At 40.0% G+C, this 18,846-nt stretch overlaps 1 long non-coding RNA gene across 2 annotated transcripts in view; it reads right to left on the bottom strand.

Moving 5' to 3' along the window:
- The window catches only part of LOC132598153 (uncharacterized), a 45,189-nt gene that overhangs the window by 9,653 nt on the left and 16,690 nt on the right, over positions 1-18,846 (bottom strand). Inside the window, exon 2 of one of the 2 annotated variants that reach the window (XR_009565922.1) lies at positions 3,102-3,151. The exons of the other annotated variant lie outside the window; for it this stretch is intronic. This is a non-coding gene — a long non-coding RNA (uncharacterized lncRNA). The remainder of the gene's footprint in view (positions 1-3,101; positions 3,152-18,846) is intronic. 2 annotated transcript variants of the gene reach the window in all.

The following is an 18,846-nucleotide window of genomic DNA, read 5'->3' as shown; positions in this document are numbered from 1 at the left end:
CCTTTTCAAGGAAACCAATTATCTTTCCTTTGGACTATCTGGTAAACTTATATGCCCTCACTTTCCAGCTTTCCAGAATAATCTTTGTATGTACTTCAAAAGAAAGGCTTTTTCCAATAGTCTGCCAAGCTTTTAAAAAAAGCCCTATTCTTGACCAAGTTTGGAAAAGCACATAAATGTTCACTGCACACAAAGTCAGTGTGTCCATTTCATAGGAAAATTCTCCAGCATGTAGGACAATTTTAGAGTATGCAGATGACAAGTACTCTAATATTAGTTACGAATGCTAGAAGAGTTTAATTCAGGGAAAAATTGTTTACTTAGTGAAGAGGTCAGTTCTTTTTTTTTTTTTTTTTTTTTGCGGTACGCGGGCCTCTCACTGCTGTGGCGTCTCCCATTGCGGAGCACAGGCTCCAGACGCGCAGGCTCAGCGGCCATGGCTCACGGGCCCAGCCGCTCCGCGGCATGTGGGATCTTCCCGGACCGGGGCACGAACCCGTGTCCCTTGCATCGGCAGGCGGACTCTCAACCACTGCGCCACCAGGGAAGCCCCAGAGGTCAGTTCTTGAACCTAAACTCTTCATTACATAAAAGAGATGTTGGAAAATATGATGGCTCCAGAAATAATCATCACAATGAACCTTCACGCTCAGTCCACATTCATCTACCCAACTCACAGGCATAGAAAATTCTAGGAGGGTAATTCTTGCCCTTGGGGGGAAGCAAAAGCTAGGATGACAAGCAGAAGTTATATTAGGGTACGTTTTTTGTCCCTGTTTTCCTTTCTCTTATTCCTTTTCCTCTTTCTCTCCTTCCAGACCCACCCCGCCTTTCATTAAAAAGGGGGTGGCGCGGTGAGAGAGATATGTACTATCTGTATTTTCTGTTCTAGTTCTAGAGGAGCTTCTCACAGGCTTATGAACAGACACTGACTATACAATTATCTACTTCCACCCTTCACCTCTCATATACAAGTACTGAGCATCTTATTATGCAAGGCATCACGTGAGACGCATGGTCCCAAGGAGCTTATGACAGCTCACGACTCAAGGTAGCTCAGTACACACCATGTATGGTACAGGTGGACAAGAAGAGAGCATTATGGGTAGGTGCCATAGGAAAGAGCTTCTGCTCTGGGCATTTAGCTTTTTGGAATAGAGGGGTTTTCCTCTTTGGAATTCCACTTGAATTTTATTGTTAGAGCCATGCTTTTGTATATACTCATGAAACCACGCATACTAGGCTCAGCAGACAGACATCTTTGCCCAAGAAAGTTGGAAGTTGACCGCTGCACACTTGGAGAGATGAACTTTCCCTACATTTCACAGAATTGGAGGATTTGTTTGGTAGAAATGTTAGGCACAGCTACTTTAACTAAAAATAAAGAAGCTGGACTAATTTAAAAAGGCTGGAATTCTCAGTTTTTATACATTTCAAACCCTTAAAGTGTTTTGTTGAGAAAATTTTACTGATCAGAGTAAAATATCTGAACCAGTCACTTTAGAGCTTCCATATTCCGGACTTTTTAATTCTCTCACTTGCCTTTGGAGGATCTAGCCTCTTTAATGTCCTTGGATCCACATGGCAGAAGTTGTAGTGTTTTCTGTTTACTTGAAAGGGGAGGTTTGGGATGACAGTAGCATTTCCATAGTTCTGTTATTAAATTTTGTTCACTGACCTTTAAACATAAAACAAATCATCCTAGAACTCCACTATAATATTCTTAAATGTAGAGATGAATCCCGTGTTAACTCTGTCTTGGACCTTCGCAAGGAGATTTAGTTACTAAGAGGCAGTTAGCACAACACTAAGTGCGTAGGAGGAGTTTAATAGTTAGTGATTACTAAATTGATTAATCTTTTGGGAGCAATGCTGTTATATTTCTTTCTTTTTTAAAATTTTTTATTGGAGTATAGTTGATTTACAATGTTGTGTTAGTTTCAGGTGTACAGCAAAGTGAATCAGTTATATATATACATATACCCACTCTTTTTTAGATTCTTTTCCCATATAGGTCATTACAGAGTATTGAGTAGAGTTCCCTGTGCTATACAGTAGGTCCTTATTAGTTACCTATTTTATATATAGTAGTGTGTATATGTCAATCCCAATCTCCCATTTTATCTCTCCCCCACCTTTCCCCCCAGTAACCATAACTTTGTTTTCTACATCTGCGACTCTGTTTCTGTTTTGTAAATAAGTTCATTTGTACCATTTTTAAAAAGATTCCACATATAAGTGATATCTTATGATATTTATCATTCTCTGTTTGGCTTACTTCACTTAGTATGATCATCTCTAGGTCCATCCGTGTTGCTGCAAATGACATTGTTTCATTCTTTTTATGGCTGAGTAGTATTCCATTGTATCTAAGTACCACACCTTTATCCACTCCTCTGTCGATGGACATTTAGGTTGCTTCCATGTCTTGGCTAGTGTAAAGAGTGTGGATGCTGTTATATTTCTAAAGACTTCACATACATTATGGAAAGCATTGATCTTTTTGAACAACTTGTTTGTGCAGTTACATGGGACCAAAAAGCTACCGCTGAAAGCAAAGAGGGCTGACCCTACTCTACAAGGAGAAAGAAGGGAAATTCAGATACATTTCAGAGTCTGGTTTAATCCCATGAAGACTTCTCTGTCCACCCATGTTTATTGCTTTCCCTCTGCTTTCAGATCTTACAGCTTCTGCACACAATTTATGACTTGTTTCATATGTACAACAGCCACAGCTATGTTTTGGTAACTGCTTTGTTACCAGGGCTGTACTGGGTGCTAGATGATGTGGTGATTCCTGCCTCCTGGATGTTACAAAGGAGTAGGACAGACAATAAACAAGTAACAGGAATAAACAGTTCATCGAGGATTCTCAGTTCATTTGGATATAAACTTGAAACAGCTCTATCTGTTTTTCCAGTGACTGCTTTCAACCTTGTTCACATAATTTCCTACCTCTTGGTGAATGTTTGGCAGATCCTATAAATTTCCAGTCAATTTGAGTGGTTAAAATACAGTCTAGGCAAGCTTACAATTCAACCTGACTTCTGGTTCAAAGTAAACTCCTCCCTCATCACATGATGTACTTACATTCACCCTACCTGGAAAGAAATTCTCAGAGATCCTGGTTGGTCTCTTTTCCTGGGAAAACCTAGAAGAGCAAAGTTAGTGGGATGAAATATCTTTCTACTGCAGCTGGTCTCAAGGCTGCAACTGATGCTCAGTGTATCCTTCCTCTGTGTTCATTCTAAATCCCCTCACCCTTGGCTCGCACAGCTGCTGGCTTACTTTATGTGGTGAGGGCGGAACCCCTGTTCATTTCAGAAATACCTGAGATCCATGGCTGCTGTACTTGTTCATGTGTCGTCAAATTGGGCAGTGGAATACCAAGAGATGAACCAGTGGGTCACCCGGCTCCTTCTTGTGTAATAGTCGCCCTACCGCCTGCTGATGAGCAAGATCAGTGACTTCTGCTAGCCTGGAGACACCTTTCCTCATCTGCTGGTCTTTGGAACGAGGAGCTCAAAGTGACTAGGTGGCAGCTGTAGCTTAAAGTTGAGTGGATCACTCATGACTCCCCTGGTAGAAGTGCTACTCCTATGGGAAAGAGGACCTCAAGACCAACAGAGTCTGAAGTTGCAGGGCGGAGCAGCATGCATTCCCCTAGTGGGTTGCTGGGGGTGATAGTAAGTGGGGACACTCCTACTTTTACTCCTTGCTTCCCCGACCCATGCATTCTTCCTCTTGTGACACAGCACAATGTAATCGTCATTGCTTTAGGTGTAAGCTGTGTATATACCCTATGGGTATCATCTCTAAACTGCCACCTCAGTTGCACCTTCAATGGGCTGTTCTGTCTCTTTGTCAATGTGGCAGCTTCTAGAGAGATGAACAATATGGTGGGACCAGTTGATCTCATGGTTATGTGCCACACTATGTCACCTCCTTGGTCTAATGCACTGTTGTGCAAGATTCTGTGTTGGTAGACCAAATGCTCTATAAACCCTCCAATAATGGTGCTGGCCAAGAACTTGTAGGCATGAAAGAGAAAGGTAAACTGTCAAATTCCAATAGATGAATTGCTACCCCTTCCAGGGAGAAGGGATCTGGTGTAATCAACTTGCCACCAGCTGGCTGGTTGGTCTTTTCAAAGAATGATGCTGTATCAGGCACTCAGAGTTGGTCTCTGTTGCTAGCAAGATAGATATTTGGCAGTAGCAGTAGGACGATCAGGCTTGTTGAATGAGAGCCCATTTTGTTGACCATGCATGTCCTTTATCCCTGAACCATGGCTACTCCAGTCATGAGCCCATCATGCCAGCGCTGGAGTAGCCAATGACAGAGGCTGGCTGATGTCAGCTGGCTACACCATTCTGCCTCCTTGATTGCTTGATGCCTTTTCTGTGGTGGATGCTATCTGAGGAGAATTAATATGTGATAGAAATATCTCCACACTTTATGTTTCTCCCCATAGTTCCATCCATATGCCTCTTTCCCAAGCCTCCTTGTCCTTCATCTTCCATTTTCCTTCCATGCCCCTGAACAACCAGTCAAGTCATTCACTTCTGTCCAGAAGTCTGTGTGTATTCTTGCTTCATGGCACTTCTCCTTCGACATACAGTGGATGACCAGGTGCAACACGCATAGATGCTGTCTTTTAGTGTCACCCCTGAGTGCACTAATGGTCCATTTTTGGCACCTACATATCAAGTCACTCTGTGAATCATGTTCTGCCTTCTTCCTCCTCTGTCAGCTGTTCATGCAGGACTCCCAGGTGGCCATAGGTGTGAGTTGAGGGAGAAATGCTTACCACAGTGGGGGAGGACCTGGGGGTCTGTGCTACCCACTTCATTTTTTTGTGCCCTCCGCATGCTCAATCCTAGGTGTACTACTTCAGTCTTATGATGTATCACGGGTGGGCCCATCTTATGACTTGGGCCTTACAGAACCCTGTTCATGAGGAGCAACTTCAGCTGTATGGTCACTCGATGTCTTATGACAAGACTCTCCATCGCTCTCCTAGCCCAGTAGCACACTAGAAGAAGTTTTAAAAATAGTATATAGTTCTCTGCTGCATATATAATGGTCTTGCTCCAGAACTCTTGAGATTTGTGTTGTGAGTCTCCTGCAGGAGTTTACCATAAACTCCTCAAGGCATTTTTTTCCCCTACCAAATATACCTCTAGAATCATAGGTTTTGCCAGGTCGGATGGTTAGGGTATAGTGTGGAATGCATCAATGCTTCACTGCTTGGACTTGTTATAGAGTCCTTTCCTACTCTGGACATACTTGAAACCTGTGGTCTTCCTGCCACTTAGTAAATGAGTTTGAACGGTATTCCCAGATGTGGAATATGCTGCTTCCAGAACTCAGGGACAGGCATGGTGAAGGAAGGTGCCTAATACATCCAAGCAGGGAGGTTTGTCAGGGGAGTACAGCAATACAAGGAGAGGGGCAAGAGCATTGAGGGGATTCGTAAGGAAGTGACTATTAAGATGGAACATGGGATCCAAAGAGTATAGGAGGGAGAAGTGGTGAGAAAGAGAGAGAGAGAGAGGGAGAGAGAGAGAAATGATGTGAGAAAGTGCATTGCAGTTCCAAAGTGATGTTGAAGAATTGCTATAGCTGGGGTACTTGAGCAAGTAGATCAAAAGACCAGGAGGTTGGAGTGTGAATTTGGAAAAACAGAAACAGTGTGTGTGTGTGTGTGTGTGTGTGCGCGCGCGCGTGCGCGCACATCATGAGGGTAGGTAGGCTGCTGCATTGGAATGGAGGAAAGAGTAATTTGAAATGAGAAGATGCAGAGACCAATACACTATTCTGTTTCATTTGTTGTTAATTTCCTTGCAGTATGTGTCTTCCCTACCAGAGTCCAAGTTCTTATATTTGGCACCAGACACAGTGCTGAGCCCATTGTACGAATTCAACATATACACGAGAGGAACAGCCTTCAGGTCTATGTTACATACAGAAAGAACTTCTAGACATAGAGCTAGGGCTATTTAAACTGATGCATTTACCTGTTAGCAGACACCATATTACTGTTTGTAAGACGGCCAGAGGAGCAGCTATAGGGAGTACATTTAATTTTTTTGACTTTTGCATTAGGCAGGCTGACTGGGGAACAGGAGACATAACCAGAACACAGAATCACTACAGGGGTTTTGTTGTGTTGTTATTCCCAAATCTACTTCTTTCCTTATATTCAAGTGTCTGGTTCATTATTTTTAATGCCAAGGAGACCCTGTATAGATATTTCTTTTCCTCTTATGTTACATATTTGTGTGACTCTTTCTCTGTTCTTCCAAAGAAAACTGGGGATAGCTTTGATATTTTAGGGGCTAACTTCTTTAGCTAGGGTGTATTTCTGTTGGGGGGAGCAGATTTTCCTTAAAGGGGTTGGCAAATGCTAAAATTCCTTTGACTAATGTGGTGTTTTTCTTCCATTAAAGAAAAGGCTTAAAATGCAAACTCCTAGGGGAAAGATAACAAAGCCTTAAATAATATTAAGGTGTAAATGACTGAAGCTAGAGTCTTTTCTGAGAGAAAGGAGAGGAAGATCAGAAGACAGTGATGTGGGCATGGAAAGAAATTGCTCTAAGGAGAAGCAGAGCTACAGGAGCCAAGCCTTTTGCCTGGTGCTGGCTCTGTCACCTATGAGCCTCTGGGTTGCAGGGTTTAGTGGTTATTGACCTAAAACAAATAGACTGCCAGATACTTCTCCAGCAAAGATAGGTTTATTCAGAATCAGCAGAGAATTGCAATTCAGGGTCTGCAGCCCTGGCAGGCCACATGCAAGATCCCCCGGCAAGGGAAGGAAAACGCTTTTATAGAGGAGAAAGGAAGTGCGGAGGGCTGTAGTAAACAAAGTCCATGGCTTCTCATTGGCTGAGTCCTTGCAAGGGAAGAAGAGGCATCTTTCTTTTTTGGTGAGCTTTGCTATCATCACAGGGCATGAGAGCTCCCCCTTCTGGTCTCCTGACTCTGTTTAATTGAGGTTTCTGTTTATAATTTTTTTCCACGGTGATTATGGCTTGTGAGCTCTGAAGTCATGATAGTGCTTCTGAATGACCTTGAGGCCAGTGGAAATATTTACCTCCCTATAGGGCGGTGCTCGCTTTCTCTCTCTCCCCTAGGGATTCACCTGGCTTATCAAGTTTACATTCCCTCAAATGGATGAGAATTCTATGTCCACCTGGTTTTCCTCTATGTATTCCAAACCATTCTTTCCACTATTTCCTATTACCTATGAGTGCAGGAATGAGTCTGTTTACACCAGTGGTTCCCAACCTTTTTGGCACCAGGGACCATTTTCGTGGAAGACAATTTTTCCACGGGGAGTGGGGAGGAGGGTACGGTTCAGACGGTAATGTGAGCCAGGGGGAGCGGCAGATGAAGCTTCGCTCACCTCCCGCTGTGTGACCCGGTTCCTAACAGGCTGCGGACCCCGTAGTGGTCCGTGGCCCGGGGGTTGGGGACCCCTGGTTTACACAAGCACTAATCAGTCATCAAATTAAAATGGGACCTGTTCCAGTGCTTAGAAAAGCAGAATTCTGAGCTTTAAAACAAGTAAAATCTTTCACGAAAAAAATTGTTTTCAAGCTAAAGTCAGCTGAGATGCCAAAGCTCGGAGTTATTTCTAGTTCTACTAAATAGCTATATGAACTTGGATGAGTTGTTTTACTTTTCCGGGCCTCAGTTTCCTCATCAAACATGAGAAAGACTGTATTCACGCAATTGCCGTGTATTAGAGTGCTTGGTAAACTCAAAACAAACAAATGACTGTTAGATGGCACTGCTCGTGTTGCGGTTTGAATCCTGGTGAATATTCCACGGTTCACAGCTGCTTGGGAATCTGGTCAGGCTTTTGCTGCTTTTGTTCAGTTGGGTTTTGCACCTGTTTCAGGTGGTGGAGGGCAATATTAGAATCACTGATGAGCCTTTTTATTTCTGGCCATGTTACCCTCCTGAAAGCTAGTTCCTAGGCTTAAAAGTCAGATCCTCCCCGCTTTTCTCTCCCAGAAGTGGTGTTGATGTTTCTGGCTTTTTACTTCCGCTCTCCCTCGAGGCCTCTTAAGCTTGAAAACTCATTTAATTCCCCATCTCTAGCTGGGAGTGTTCTTGAGTTCTGTATTTTCCCCCAGGATCTTTAAGGAGACTGTTTGCTCATTCCTAGATATGATTTTCCTTGTATTTTCAGAATTGAGCACATGGCTTGACATTCATTTTCTGCATTTTCCTTTTCTTTTCTCTAATAGTCTATTTTCTAACCATTGCTGCTTCCATCAAGAATACCCTTTGCCTTTAGTTAGATCCAGTGAGTACTGGACACCATGGTTCTTTCAACAGTATTATTATATATTTATAACCTAACTCCTCTGCATCAGTTCAGATACCATCGATAATATGAAAATTCGAGTTACCTTTTCCCCTTTCTTCCTTTCTAACCCTGTGGCTCTGGCTTGACCAGGGAGTCTGGCAGCATGAATAGAATTATACCACTTTGTGTTTTGGATGGATTGACTTTATCTACCATTCTCAGAGTCACAAGATATGAATTTGCGTTCCAATTTGCCATCTACTTGCTGTGGGATATCAGGGGGTTCACTTACCTTCTCCGAGTCTCCTGATTCCTTATCTGTACAATGGGTGCAATAATTTCTTGCCTACTTCACAGTTATGAAGATAAAATTAAATGTTTTGCGATATGTAAAGTACTATATACACGTAAGCGATCTTTGTCATTATTATTATCGTTATGGCTGATTTTCTAGGAGTTTAATATCAATATTACCATAATAATATTAATAGGGGACTCTGAGATTGGCTGGCTCACTGGGACACAGGAAAGGGTACCGCTAGAATATTGGAGAGTGGACAGAGTGACAGAGTGGAGCTGAGGTGCCCGAGGTTCCAAAGAACCTGTGTGTAATGAATAAGACTCGGGCACTGGGTCCTATCTTTAGCCCCAAGGTAAGGGCCCCCTGTCTTCCTTAGCAATGCCCTCTCCAGTCTCCCTCACCTTAGCGCTCACTCTCAGCTTCTCATTTCCTATAGCTCTAGCCACCCATACCACTTGTCTGATTAAATCAGGGTAATCTATTTTATGTTTTCAATTTTCACATTCTCTCTCCCCTACCAAATCGCAAGTATTTCAAAGTCTAGAACCACGTGCATGCATGTCATTTATCCCATAGAGATGGCACACCACTGTGATTTATACCTGCTAGGTACCAGAAATGTATGGTATTTATGCAGTGCTGGGCCATGTATTTCTTTGTCAAAGATTGGAGAGAAGAGTCTTCTGTGTGTGTTCCGTTATTCTCTAAATTTTTTATCTTTAACACAGTCATAAGTGAATATACATTAAAAAGTTAAACAGTGGTAAAAGACTTATGATTCCACACTTACATGAGGTACCTAGCACGTACCTCCAGTTCATAGAGACAGAAAGCAGTATGGTAACTGCCAGGGGTAGAGGGAGGGAGGAAGGAATGGGGGTTGTTGTTTAATGGGTGTAGACTTGCAGTTTTACAGGACGAAGTATTCTGGAGATTGGTTGCACAACAACATGAATGTATTTAACACTACTATTGAATACAGTCTCTTAAAAATAGCTAAGATGGTAAATGTTATGTGTATTTTATTACAATTAAAATAAACTTAAAAAAGAGTAGTCCCTGTCAACCTCACATTGTAATCTGTTCCCCAGAAATAACCACTTCTTAACTCTTTAATTGTTTTCTCCTCCTTGAAATTGTTCTCTCTCTCTCTCTCATATATATCTATATTTTATAACATATATATAATAGCTATATATAATATATTATATATAACTACATACATTATAGCATGTATAATATATATTATACACTATCTCCTGGTTTATCAAATATATCCATTATCTACTAACATAAACATTGGTAGATGAAGATTTTTTAGCTTTCTTTTACTCCCCTCTTCTCTTCCTATAATCCAATATACTCATATCTCAACTTTTGGTTAATTTGATTGTCAATGTTTCAGTTATCTATTGCTGCTTAACAAATCATCACAAATCTTAGTGGCTTAAAACAACTAGAATCATTTTCTTCTTTCCCACAGTTGTGCTGGGTCAGGAATTAGGCAGGGCTTGACCGGGTGGCTCTGACTCCAGGTGTCCCAGGCAGTTGCAGTCAGGCAGGGGTTGGAGGTGGAATGGCAGGGGCCGGCCAGAATGTCATAGAGTTGGAATCCTACAGTATATAACCTTTTCAGATTGCCTTCTGTCCCTTAGTAATATGCATTTAAGTTTCCCTCATGTCTTTAAATGGCTCGATAGCTCATTTCTTTGTAGTGCTGAACACTATTTCATTGTCTGGGTATACCAAAGCTTATTTATCCATTTACCTACTGAAGGACATCTTGATTGATGCCTAGTTTTGGCAATTATACATGAGGCTGCTATAAACATCCATGTGCAGGTTTTGTGTGGACATAAGTCTTCAACTCTTTCGGTAAATGCCAAGGAGAGTGATTGCTGGATCACACGGTAAGAGTATGTTTAGTTGTATAAGAAACTGCCGAACTGGCTTCCAGAGTGGCTGCACCATTTTGCATTCCCACCAGCAGTGAATGAGAACTCCTATTACTCCACATCCTTGCCAGTATATGGTGTTGTCAGGGTTCCAGATTTTGGCCATTCTAGTAGGTGTGTAGTGGTATCCTCATTGTTATTTTAATTTGCATTTCCCTGATGGCAAATGACGTGGAGCATGTTTTCATATACTTCTTTGTCATCTGTATATCTTCTTTGGTGAGGTGTCTGTTAAGTTCTTTGGCACATTTTTTTTTTTTGCTGTACGCAGGCCTCTCACTGTTGTGGCCTCTCCTGTTGCGGGGCACAGGCTCTGGACGCGCAGGCTCAGCGGCCATGGCTCACGGGCCCAGCTGTTCCGCGGCATGTGGGATCTTCCCGGCCCGGGGCACGAACCCGTGTCCCCTGCATCGGCAGGCGGACTCCCAACCACTGCGCCACCAGGGAAGCCCCTCTTTGGCACATTTTTTAATCAGGGTGTTTTTTCTCTTATTGTTGAGTTTTAAGAGTTCCTTGCATATTTTGAATAACAGTCCTTTATCAGATGTATCTTTTGCAAATATTTTCTCCCCATCTGTGGCTTGTCTTCTCATTTTCTTGTCATTGTTTTTCACAGAGCAGAAAATTTTAATTATAATGGCATCCAGTTTGTCAATTATTTCTTTCATGGATTGTACATTTGGTATTCTATCTAAACATTCACCACCATGTGCAAGGTCATCTTAATTTTCTCCTATGTTATCTTTTAGGAGTTTTATATTTTTGCATTTTACATTTACATGATCCATTCTGAGGTAATTTTTGTGAAGGGTGTAAGATCTGTGTCTAGATTCACTTTTTAACATGTGGATGTCCAGTTGTTCTGGTATAATTTGTTGAAGAGACTATCTTTGTTCCCTTGTATTGCTGTTACTTCTTTGTCAAAGATCAGTTGATTATATTTACGTGGGTCTATTTTTGAACTCTCTGTTCTGTTCCATTGATCTATTTGTCCACGATTCTACCAAAATACCATACTTTCTTTTTTACAAAATAATTTATTTTTTAGAGCAGTTTAGGTTCAGTAAAATTAAACAGAGTTACAGAGATTTCCCATATACTCCAGGCCCCTACACATGCATAACCTTTCCCATTAACACCAACTCCCATGAGAGATAAAATATCAGTTACAACTGATGACCTAAATTGACATATCACTATCATCTAAAGTCCATAGTTTACATTAGGGTTCACTCCTGGACTTGTACATTCTATGAGTTTGAAAAATTTACAATGGTATGTATCCACAATTATAATATCATACAGAATAGTTTCACTGTGCTAAAAATCTGTCTTCTACCTATCCATTCCATTTCCTCTCCCAACACTTGGCAACCACATTTTTTTTATTGTCTCCATAGTTTTGTCTTTTCCAGAATATCATATATTTGAAATCATACAGTAGGTAGTCTTTTCAGATTGGCTTCATGAATTTAGTAAATATGCATTTAAGGTTCCTTCAATTGTTTTTATGGGTTGATCATTTCTTTTTTTTTTTTAACATCTTTATTGGAGTATAATTGCTTTACAATGATGTGTAAGTTTCTGCTTTATAACAAAGTGAATCAGCTATACATATACATATATCCCCATATCTCTTCCCTCTTGTGTCTTCCTCCCACCCTCCCTATCCTACCACTCTAGGTGGTCACAAAGCACCGAGCTGATCTCCCTGTGCTATGTGGCTGCTTCCCACTGCTATCTATTTTACATTTGGTAGTGTATATATGTCCATGCCACTCTCTCACTTCGTCCCAGCTTACCCTTCCCCCTCCCAGTGTCCTCAAGTTCATTCTCTATGTCTGCGTCTTTATTCCTGTTCTGCCCCTAGGTTCTTCAGAACCATTTTTTTTTTTTTTTAGATTCCATATATATGTGTTAGCATACGGTATTTGTTTTTCTCTTTCTGACTCACTTCACTCTTTATGACAGACTCTAGGTCCACCCACCTCACTACAAATAACTCAATTTCATTTATGTTTATGGCTGAGTAATATTCCATTGTATATATGTGCCACATCTTCTTTATTCATTCACCTGTCAATGGACACTTTGGTTGTTTCCATGTCCTGGCTATTGTAAATAGAGCTGCAAGGGACATTGTGGTTCATGACTCTTTCTGAATTATGGTTTTCCTAGGGTATATGCCCAGTAGTCGGATTGCTGGGTCGTATGGTAGTTCTATTTTTAGTTTTTTAAGGAAGCTCCATACTGTTCTCCATAGTGGCTGTATCAATTTACATTCCCACCAACAGTGCAAGAGGGTTCCCTTTTCTCCACAACCTCTCCAGCATTTATTGTTTGTAGATTTTTTTGATGATGGCCATTCTGACTGGTGTGAGGTGATACCTCATTGTAGTTTTGATTTGCATTTCTCTAATGATTAGTGACATTGAGCACCCTTTCATGTGTTTGTTGGCAATCTGTACATCTTATTTGGAGAAATGTCTATTTAGGTCTTCTGCCCATGTTTGGATTGGGTTACTTGTTTTTTTCATATTGAGCTGCATGAGTTGTTTGTAAATTTTGGAGATTTATCCTTTGTCAGTTGCTTCATCTGCAAATATTTCCTTCCATTCTGATGGTTGTCTTTTCATCTTGTTTATGGTTCCCTTTGCTGTGCAAAAGGTTTGAAGTTTCATTAGGTCCCACTTTTTTTTTTTTTGTTTTTATTTCCATTTCCCTAAGAGGTGGGTCAAAAAGGATCTTGCTGTGATTTATGTCATGGAGTGTTCTGCCTATGTTTTCCTCTAAGAGTTTGATAGTGTCTGGCCTTACATTTAGGTCTTTAATCTATTTTGAGTTTATTTTTGTGTATGGTGTTAGGGAGTGTTCTAATTTCATTCTTTTACATGTAGCTGTCCAGTTTTCCCAGCACCACTTACTGAAGAGGCTGTCTTTTCTCCATTGTATGTTCTTGCCTCCTTTATCAAAGATAAGGTGACCATATGTGCGTGGGTTTATCTCTGGGCTTTCTATCCTGTTCCATTGATCAATATTTGTGTTTTTGTGCCAGTACCATACTGTGTTGATTACTGTAGTTTTGTAGTATAGTCTGAAGTCCAGAGCCTGATTCCTCCAGCTCTGTTTTTGTTTCTCAAGATTGCTTTGGCTATTCGGGGTCTTTTGTGTTTCCATACAAAGTGTGAAATTTTTTTTTTTTTTAATAAATTATTTATTTATTTATTTATTTTTGGCTGTGTTGGGTCTTCATTTCTGTGCGAGGGCTTTCTCTAGTTGCGGTGAGCGGGGGCCACTCTTCATCGCGGTGCGCGGGCCTCTCACTGTCGCGGCCTCTCTTGTTGCGGAGCACAGGCTCCAGACGCGCAAGCTCAGTAGTTGTGGCTCACGGGCCCAGTCGCTTCGCGGCCTGTGGGATCTTCCCAGACCAGGGCTCGAACCCGTGTCCCCTGCATTGGCAGGCAGATTCTCAACCACTGCGCCACCAGGGAAGCCCCAGTGTGAAATTTTTTGTTCTAGTTCTGTGAAAAATGCCATTGGTAGTTTGATAGGGATCGCATTGAATCTGTAGATTGCTTTGGGTAGTAAAGTCATTCTCACAATGTTGATTCTTCCAAACCAAGAACATGGTATATCTCTCCATCTGTTTGTGTCATCTTTAATTTCTTTCATCAGTGTCTTATAGTTTTCTGCATACAGGTCTTTTGTCCTTAGGTAGGTTTATTCCTAGGTATTTTATTCTTTTTGTTGCAATGGTAAATGGGAGTGTTCCCTTAATTTCTCTTTCAGATTTTTCATCATTAGTGTATAGGAATGCAAGAGATTTCTGTGCATTAATTTTGTATCCAGCTACTTTACCAAATTCATTGATTAGCTCTAGTAGTTTTCTGGTGGCATCTTTAGGATTCTCTATGTATAGTATCATGTCATCTGCAAACAGTGACAGCTTTACTTCTTCTTTTCCGATTTGGATTCCTTTTATTTCTTTTTCTTCTCAGACTGCTGTGGTGAAAACTTCCAAAACTATGTTGAATAATGGTGGTAAGAGTGGACAACCTTGTCTTGTTCCTGATCTTAGAGAAAATGGTTTCACTTTTTCATCATTGAGAACGATGTTGACTGTGGGCTTCTCATATATGGCCTTTATTATGTTGAGGTAAGTTCCCTCTGTGCCTACTTTCTGGAGGGTTTTTATCATAAATCGGTGTTGAATTTTTTCAAAAGCTTTTGCTGCATCTATTGAGATGATCATATGGTTTTTCTCCTTCAGTTTGTTAATATGGTGTATCACATTGATTGATTGGCATATATTGAAGAATCTTTGCATTCCTGGGCTAAACCCCACTTGATCATGGTGTATGATCCTTTTAATGTGCTGTTGGATTCTGTTTGCTAGTATTTTGTTGAGGATTTTTGCATCTATGTTCATCAGTGATATTGGCCTGCAGTTTTCTGTTTTTGTGACATCTTTGTCTGGTTTTGGTGTCAGGGTGATAGTGGCCTCGTAGAATGAATTTGGGAGTTTTCCTCCCTCTGCTATATTTTGGAAGAGTTTGAGAAGGATAGATGTTAGCTCTTCTCTAAATGTTTGATAGAATTCCCCTGTGAAGTCATCTGGTCCTGGGCTTTTGTTTGTTGGAAGATTTTTAATCACAGCCTCAATTTCAGTGCTTGTGATTGGTCTGTTTATATTTTCCATTTATTCCTGGTTCAGTCTCAGAACGCTGTGCTTTTCTAAGAATTTGTCCATTTCTTCCATGTTGTCCATTTTATTGGCATATAGTTGCTTGTAGTAATCTCTCATGATCCTTTGTATTTCTGCAGTGTCTGTTGTTACTTCTCCTTTTTCATTTCCAATCCTAATGATTTGAGTCTTCTCCCTTTTTTTCTTGATGAGTCTGGCTAATGGTTTATCAATTTTGTTTATCTTCTCAAAGAATCAGCTTTTAGTGTTATTGATCTTTGCTATTGGATTGATCCCTTGATCATTATGTAGTGTCCTTCTTTGTCTCTTGTAATAGTCTTTATTTTAAAGTCTATTTTGTCTGATATGAGAATTGCTACTCCAGCTTTCTTTTGATTTCCATTTGTGTGGAATATCTTTTTCCATTCCCTCATTTTCAGTCTGTATGTGTCCCTAGGTGAAGTGGGTCTCTTGTAGACAGCATATATACGGGTCTTCTTTTGGTATCCATTCAGCCAGTCTATGTCTTTCAAAATACCGTACGTTCTTGATTATCATACCTTTTTAAATAAGTCTTGAAGTCAGATAGTGTCAGTCCTACTCTCTTCTACTTCAATATTATGTTGGTTGTTCTGGGTCTTTTGCTTTTCCATATAAACTTTAGAATCTATATGTTGATATCTATAAAATAACTTGCTGGGATTTTGATTGAGATTGAATTGAATCTACAGATCAAGTTGGAAAGAACTGACATCGTGACAATATTGTCTTTCTATCATGAACATGGAATGTTTCTCCATTTACTTAATTCTTCTTTGTTTCTTTCATTCAAGTTTTGTAGTTTTCCTCAAATAGCTCTTGTACATATTTTGTTGGACTTACAACTAAGTATTTCATATCTGGGGATGCTAATGAAAATGGTGTTGTGTTTTCAATTACAAATTCCATATATTCACTGCTGGTATATAGAAATGTGATTGATTTTTATATGAAACCTTGCTATAATTGCTTACTAGCTCCAGGAGTTTTTTAAAAAAATTCTTTTGGATTTTTGACATAGATGATCACATCATCTGTAAGCAAAGACAGTTTGCTTTCTTCCTTCCAAATCTATATACCCTCTATTTCCTTTTCTTGTCTTATTGCATTAGCTAGGACTTCTAGTACAATGCTAAAAAGAAGTGGTGAGAGGAGACATCCTTGCCTTCTTCTTGATCTTAGTGGGAAAGCTTCTAGTTTCTCACTATTAAGTATGATGTTAGCTGTAGGTTTTTTGTGGATATTCTTTATCAAGTAGAGGAAATTGCCCCCTATTCCTAGTTTACTGAGAGGATTTTTTTTTTTTAAATCACGAATGGATGGTGGATTTTGTGTTTTTTCCATTTATTATTATCATGTGATTTTTCTTCTTTAGTCTGCAATGTGATGGATGACATGAAATGTTGTTTAAATGCTGAACAAGCCTTACATTATTGGGATAAATCCCACTTGGTCATGGAGTCTTATTCTTTTTGTATATTGTTGGATTGAGTTTGCCAATTTTCTTTTGAGGATTTTTAAATGTATGTCCATGAGAGATTTGGTCTGTAATTTTATTTTCTGCTAATGTTTTTGCCTAGTTTTGGTATTAAAGTAATTCTGACTTCATAGAATACGTTCTGAATTATTCCCTCTGCTTCTATCCTCTGAAAGAGATTGTAGAGAATTGATATAATTTCTTCCTTAAATGTTTGGTGGAATTCACCAGTGAACACATCTAAGTATGGTTCTTTCTATTTTGGAAGGTTATTAGTTATGGTTTCAATTTGTTTAACAGATGTAAGTCTATTCAGATACTGTTTCCTCTTTTGTGGGTTTTGGCAGATCGTGTTGTTCAAGGAATTGGTCCATTTCATCTTGATTATCAAATTTGTGAGTATAGATTTAGTAGTTCATAGTATTCCATTATTATCCTTTTAATGTCCATGGAATGTGTAGTGATATCCCTTCTTTCATCTGACATTGGTTATTTGTATTCTCTCTCTCTTTTTTTCTTAGTTAGCTTGGCCAGAAACTTATGAATTTTATTGACCTTTTCTAAGAGCTAGGTTTTGTTTTATTGTTGTCTCTATTGATTTCCTGTTTTCAATTTCATTGATTTCTGCTCTAATTTTTATTGTTTCCTTATGCGTATTTTGGAATTAATTTTCTCTTCTTCTAGTTTCCTAAGGTGGAAGCTTAGATGACTGATTTTAGATCTTTCTTTTCTAATATGTGCATTCAGTGTTATAAAATTCCCTCTAAGTCCTGTTTTTATTTCATCCCACCAAATTTGATAAGTTGTATTCTCACTTTTATTTAGTTCTAGATATTAAAAAAAATCTTTTCTTGTGATTTCTTCTGTAACCCACATGTTACTTAGAATTGTGTTATTTAATCTCCCATTATTTTGGGATTTCCTATCTATCTTTCTGTTATTAACTTCTAGTTAATTCCATTGTGGTCCAACAGCAGACATTATATCATTTCTTTCCTTTTAAATTTGTTAAGGTGTACTTTAATAGAACCAGAATGTGGTCTATTTTGGTGAATAGTCCCTGTGAGCTTGAGAAGAACGTGTGTTCTGATGTTGTTGGATAAGGTAGTCTATAGATGTCCATTATATCCTGGTGACTGATGGTGCTGTTGAGTCCAACTATGTCTTTACTGATTTTCTCTGCCTGCTGGATCTGTCCATTTCTGAGAGAGGGGTGTTGACGTCTTTAATTATAATAGTGGATTTATCTATTTACCCTTGCAGTTCTGTCAGTTTTTGCCTCATGTAGTTAGATGCTTTGTTGTTAGGTACATACACATTAAGGATTGTTATGTCTTGGAAAATTGACTCCTTTATCATTAGATAATGTTTGCTCCTCTTTATCCCTGATACCTTTCCTTGCTTTAAAGTCTGCTTTGAATGGAATGAATTTAGCTTTTTTTTTTTTGGCGGTACGCGGACCTCTCACTGTTGTGGCCTCTCCCGTTGAGGAGCACAGGCTCCGGACGCGCAGGCTCAGCGGCCATGGCTCATGGGCCCAGCCGCTCCGCGGCATGTGGGATCTTCCCGGACCGGGGCATGAACCCGTGTCGCCTGCATCGGCAGGCGGACTCTCAACCACTGCGCCACCAGGGAAGCCCTGAAACATCTTTTATCTACTTTTTCATCAGTGATCTTTGACAACTGATCTCCAGTTCTGGCTTAACCATTTACTAGTTGCATAACCTTGGGCAAACTCTTGTCCCAGATTAATTAATCTAGTTTACTGCTTCATAAACAGGCAGTGATAATATTTTCCCTGATCACGTACTTCACAGGCTTAGTGAGGTTTAAAGTTAGCATGGAAGTGGAAAAGTGTTATTAAAAATATAAAAATAAATTATGGATATTACATCTCAAGAAGTTTTTCATAGGAAGAGGGGTAAGTTAAAAAAAGGAAGCCTCGGTTGACTCCTGAGAGTCCTATTCTTGGGGGTAAAAACAGAACATGCGACAATGTGGCGCTGAGTTTGCAAAAGGCTCTGCCACCACTGCCAGCTTTCCCCTCCTTTCCTCAGCCCTCCCTGCCCC

Source organism: Globicephala melas, chromosome 11 (genome assembly GCF_963455315.2).
Source record: "Globicephala melas chromosome 11, mGloMel1.2, whole genome shotgun sequence".
In the NCBI taxonomy this organism is placed as follows: domain Eukaryota; kingdom Metazoa; phylum Chordata; class Mammalia; order Artiodactyla; family Delphinidae; genus Globicephala; species Globicephala melas.
The sequence above is the reverse complement of the archived record's forward strand: the minus strand, read 5'-3'. Positions and strand labels throughout refer to the sequence as shown.